This window comes from Labrus bergylta, chromosome 4 (assembly GCF_963930695.1).
Source record: "Labrus bergylta chromosome 4, fLabBer1.1, whole genome shotgun sequence".
Taxonomy (NCBI): domain Eukaryota; kingdom Metazoa; phylum Chordata; class Actinopteri; order Labriformes; family Labridae; genus Labrus; species Labrus bergylta.
Window position 1 is genome coordinate 22,466,530 of NC_089198.1, and position 6,192 is coordinate 22,472,721.

The window sequence follows — 6,192 nt, forward strand, 5'->3', positions numbered from 1 at the left end:
GCACAGTACGGTGCTGTCACACTAGTCAAACCAACTGGACTTTGGGGTCAAACTTGATTGGGCACGGTACAGATTGCCTATTGTGAGTGAGTCCTTAGTTAAAAACTTAACCAAATGAATTGCTAGAAATTATACAAGACCATATGAAGGCTGTTGAGATTTGAGCTAAATAAATGCTGATCTTACAATAGCTATGCGTACAGTATATGCTAATGTTTAAAAGGCTGAATGGTTACCAGTTTTTGTGTTCTCAGGGGGAAACTGAAATTAAATGCTTTAATAAATACTTTTGCTCACAGATACAGTCACTTAATTTGTACATTTAATATTTTTGGAACCAGAAAAATGTGCAAGTCTTTTATTTTCTTTAAAAGATGTGTGTGACCGCCCTTCTGACAGATTTTCATCCGAGTCAAGTCAGTCCAATCATCTTTTTCTCTAAAAAGTGCCGGAGATAATCTGATGAGTGACTTTGCAAAGGGAGCCATTGAGGAATGTACTACATGCATCATTTTACAGAAATATACCATTCACGTGAAACACTTTGAATCAACATTTGAGTCAGTATTAAATGAAATGCATGGTAATATAGGTTTTGCACAAATGGTCATTCAAAAAGGATGTGCCCTATGTTGTATGCAATTTTGGAACTAGCTACCTTGGCTAGCATTCTTCTTCTACAACACAGCTAACAAGTTAGCCCACAAGTAACCCATTGAGATATATTTATAATAAAGCTCATATCAGCTGTCTCTGGTTTTGAAACAATTTAAAGCTATATTCAAAATTTAATCAAACAATAACTGCAATATCACATTATGCATAACATGCTATATGCATGGTCACTTTCATTTTCTCAATTTTTGCAATCAATTGTTTTTAGTCTCCTTTTGCTGTTATCCGCATGAGCATAGCCTATCAAATCATATCTTCCAGTATGCAATATTTTAAACTTCAACTTTCAAAATTGCAGTTTATAGGTTTATAGAGCTCCAGCCAACCTGAGTGTCTCTTTGGTGTCTTCAGTATTTGCAGCTCGAAATTTATTTCCCCTTATCACTATTGATCTGCAAGAAGACAAGGTCTTTGGTGGTGACAGCCTGGCCTATCTGATTTAGGGGTGGACCAACAGCCTGTCTGAGCACGGGTGCCTGGATGGATTTATATGAGGACTCATCTGCCCATGTGCATTCCTTTGTCTCACACTGAGCTTTCCTACCATGGGCTTAATTTTGGAGGCAGTCGTAAAAGAGGTCCTGTTTTTTTCTTCCTTTTTTGGTAATCACAGAGTAAATGAGGTTAGAGCTTACTATAATAGAAAAGAGCTAGATTTTTTTTTCTTGGTCATTGGAATCTGATACTCAGGAGAGTTTAGTTTTTACATTTGTTGGACTGCTTTCATGCGAATGGCAGAGGTGAATGATTTCTAAAATCTTTGAATAATTGCTGTGCGCTCAAGAAGGTGGTGAAGGGCTATCTTGCTCTCTGAGTATGTTAGATTGCCTAGACAGCTACAATGTGTTCATTAAAAGAATTAAAATCAGGAGTAAAAGTATTATACAAGGCAAGGTAGTTGAAATGCAGCTGAATAACCCAAAACATAGAATATGAAGATGCATTATTTTAATGTTCCTTCAAGGCATGCCATATAGCTAGTTTATATTAAACATAAAACATAATATATAATCAGTCTTAATTATATATAAATATATTATATAATCATAATATATAATAAACATAATGTGCATAAAAACCTTTATTATAAAGAGCAACTGAATTAAGGATTATTCAATTATACAATACACTGTGTTGTAATGAGGTTATAGAATATGATCCTTATTAGTGATAATTGCCATAGTACCTATACTAGCACCCTTGCCTGTGGGTATTAGTATCTATTTTTTCCCCTGTCAACATGAACATGATTATTATCTTGTGCATAATGCTATCTACACAGCTCATTAGCAGTCAGCAGGTTATCGAATGCCTAAGATGTTGTTTTTCTTTCATTAGTGCGGAAAAAAAACGCTCTTTTCATCTGAATCTGATAATTGCTGAAAGATTAAAACCCATTATGGAGCATTATAAAGTGCATTGTTGCTGGTTAGGTGATTCTGATTGCGATACAACCAAATCATGGACTTTGCACTGTTGACCTGCCTTTTTCGCTCAACAAAATCAGGGTCCTGCTGGCCTAAATATGATCTATTCTAACCCAGGGGCTTTAGGTTTCTGTTTTTTGTTTTGGCGCCCCCTTTGAGCAAAGCATAATGCGTAACTTTTCAAAAAGCGCTGCGCCCGACACCTTTTTCAGTTGAATTATTTCAACTTTTCAGAAAAACACTGGGAGACATCAAGCGCCTTTCTGACAGCTGACCAATCAGGACGAGCAGGACTTCCACCAGATATGTGTGCATTGCGTGTCCGCTTCCGGTCTGTTACGGGTCCGTGCACCCTAACATCCGTCAACACCCACCGGCTGCGTTCTCAGTCTGCAACACGGAGAGCACAGCCAGACAGATGGAGTACGGAGACAAAGGAATTTCCGCAGTAATGTTACAGATTCACTCGCGACAGCACGAGATAATACGAGGTTCGTGGTATAAAACTCAATACAAACCTTATAAACACGTAAAAACACACACACAGATGGTCGTTTTTCTGAACCGTCAAAACGGAGAGTTTTATTCTGAAAATAAACCGGATGTTTTAATGTTGTATCGGTGTCTGACGTCTCGTCCTGTTTGTTCTTTTCTGTGCTAAATTGATGAGTCGCGCTTGGTTGTGCTCCAGCCGGTTCCTAGATCCAGTTGGTAAGGTTACAGAACACTTGCGCATAAGCGCTCAAAAGGCACTGAAGGCAGCGCTTTTCTCTGAAAAAAGTAGTCCAGTGTGAACACGGCCTTAACTGTGAATTGTATCAGTCATTGTGAATATTTGTTGGGAGAAAGGTAAAAGAAAAAAAAGAAAAAAGTGTTGTCAGTATGACTAAATCGCTCATCTGACACCTACCCCCCCCGGCATTGGTTACAGGCGTTAAAAAATACCATACAGAAATAGCAATCGCACTGACAGTCTCATTGTTTTTGTAGCTCATAAAAAGGCAATGATATAAATTTCAGTCTGGTTCATAACCAGCTAAAATCTCTTCAAAGGAGCTTTAAGAAAAATGCAACATCTAAAGGAGCTCATGTTATATTTGAGGGTTTTCATTCTGGCAGTATAGAAAATGGTTCATACCAAAAATCAGACAGGATTTATACAACTTACAAGGGCATGTGTTGCCAAAGCAGCAGATGTTAGTGGCAGGTTGCTCAGAGCAAAGGGTGCCTCATTCGGCTCGCTCAGGAGGTGATCATGAGACATATTGCCTTTACTCTTGCCCTCAGCACAGGCACATGACTGCTCTCTTCACCCACATATTTCAGGTGTCCAGTAATGTTTGTTCATGCACTGCAACAACAAAAGGCTCTCCACAGTCATAGCAGAGATTTGTTTGGTTAAAGAAGAGCAGAATGATGTAGCAGTGTGAGTCACACTGGCACACAAAGCCTGTCCCACACGATACTTTTAAACTCCCACAGATCTTGAATGAGGCTACCTTCAGATTTGTCGTTTTTTTTTGGTAGCATGCTTTTGCTCCGTTGAACACAAAGCGCTCTCTTGTTTGATGTTTGATTTACTCTCAGCTAGTTCTGCAAAAAAAAAGTCTCAAGGAACACTTTTTTGTCTTGGTCTGTGTTTTTTTTTTTTTTTTAGCTTTTCAATTCCTCTCTCACCTTTCCCTGTGCCTAATTGGGTTTCATTGATTTACTCCTCCATGATGCTGGCTTGGCCCGGTCTCTGCTGACCCTGCAGAAAAATATCAGCCAGGATGTCTAACAGGCACTGTTCCGGCTATACACACACACACACACACACACACACACACACACACACACACACACACAGCACTCCCAATACAGGCAGTGAATGATTGTGTCAGTGAGCTGGAAGTGAGTCAACCTGCCGCTGTTGTGGCCCTCACAGCAGAACCCCTAGATTAGCGTCGCACAGAAACAACAAAAGACTCCGGGGGAGGGGGGCGACGTTAGTGCATGCTGCTCGTGGTAGGGCGGGGGGCAAACTAGCGGTCGTCAAGAGGCCCGGGGACACATCCACTCATCTGTGCCTGAGCAACCGTGTGTCACCTTGAGCTCTCTAGAGGAGGCGTCCGGACACAAACCTGCTGGGCCAGACGGGGTGTGAGGAAGGAGGAAGGATGAAGGCAGAGAGAAACTAAAGCTGGCTTTCCAGTGTGCCATATGTGATGACTGTGACTCAGTGGATAAGAGAGAGCTAAAGCAATAACTTGAAGGGAATTTGAGCAGAGTGGAAATTCAAAAAAATAAAAAAAATAAAAAAATTCACCCTTTCAATTCTGCACACAGCGATAGAGAGGATAACAAGAAAAGGATATAACACTGACAGAGCTTTGATACCGACTGTGTCCTCGTTTCCTCCTCTCGACTCCTGTCACCCTTCTGCCGTGCATTATAAACGGCTGATTATGACAGTGACAGCTTCTCAGGTGTGCAGTATGCTAGACTTGTTATTCAGCTCACAGGCATTGCTGTCCCTCCCTCATACCACCTGCACTGACACACACACACAACACACACACACACACACACACATGCGTACGTCCTGCTCACAGCTGCTGTGTCAGCGGGACTATGGAGCCAGAGAGAAGAGGATATTACATGAATCAGCCTCACACAACTGTTGTGTTCAGACTGCTATGATCCAAACTCACAATTTAAATTGGGCTTTTATTGTTTGATTTAGATTTTCATGGGCCACTGCTGTTTGTGTGAACCCTGTTTTGTTTAATTTTGGAGATATCATTACACCATAGTGGACAAAATGGGCTGATTTGCATTCCAGGAGCACACTGAGACAACCTAAAACCTTACATTTGCTATCCATGACAGCTCTGTTGGGCCACAAAGCATGTCTAATGATGATATACAGTCCAGAATGTACTGAATAGCCAAAATGTCAACATCTTACATGATAAGCCTACACAAGGGCACAAAATATTACATGTGCCCATGGCCTTATTCTGTTTTCTTATTGACTTAAACTACAAAAATTCATATTGTAAAATTTATGTTATTCCTTTTAGCTCCTCAACCAAGTCAATTTATCACCTAATGCTACATTTCCCTCAGCTCCATGGAGCGTTTTAGCATCTTTTAGCTCATTGTTTTGTTTTGGCTTCCTGCACCTTTAATGTTTTAGTTTGATCTCACCTTTCTCCAACCCCAGCGGGCAGCTATTTTCAGCCAAAAAAGGTCTGATAAACACACTCCACTATCTGCCCAATGCCAAAGAGCTGGCAGAACAAGAGTTAGTTAATAGCTGGTGAAATATTGATGCATTAAACAGTGAAAGAGCCAGATATTCTCCTGAGGAGTTTTGGAAAACCAAACTAAATGAAACCGAGCTAAATGATAATAGACATTGAACTTCATCAGGTGGCCATAAACACAGCTCCAAATGCATGCTAGTGTATCTCTGGATGTGTATTTAGACAAGTGTAAGCCAGAGAGACTTTATATACAGTATGTCAATGTCATGTTAACTGCTTGTTTTGCTGTCTGCATGAACCCAATTCATCAATAAGTACAGTTTCAAACAAAATCATTACAGCAAAAATGACTTTTCTGAGCCTAATTCTTGGAGGTGTTTTAGTGTTTTTATTTGTAGGGGGGTAAGGTCACCTTGTTTTTTTTTCACAGCTGCTGTAGGAAATGCATCATAGCGGAAATGCTTCATTAAAAACGTCAATCAAGTCAGAAAATAAGGATGTTTTTATAGCCTCGCTGACAAGCCTGCAGTAGTCCAATGTTTACTATATGGTTCTAAATTACAAACCATAAAACAATCCCTGAGATGCTCTGAACATCACACTTGAATACCTACTGTATAAAAGTATCCAACGGGGGAATTTTCCCATGAAGATTTGAGTGATAAAACATACCATATGTTGTTGCAGAATGTTCTTACCATTCCTTTTGTCATCTCCTGTTACAGTTTTTTTGTAAATAGAGGAAAGTTTGTTGGATGGTGATGTGTGAAACACACAAGGTGAAGAAAACAACATTCCTGAGGTGTTGATTTTGAGAAGTCTCCTCACATAGCATTTAT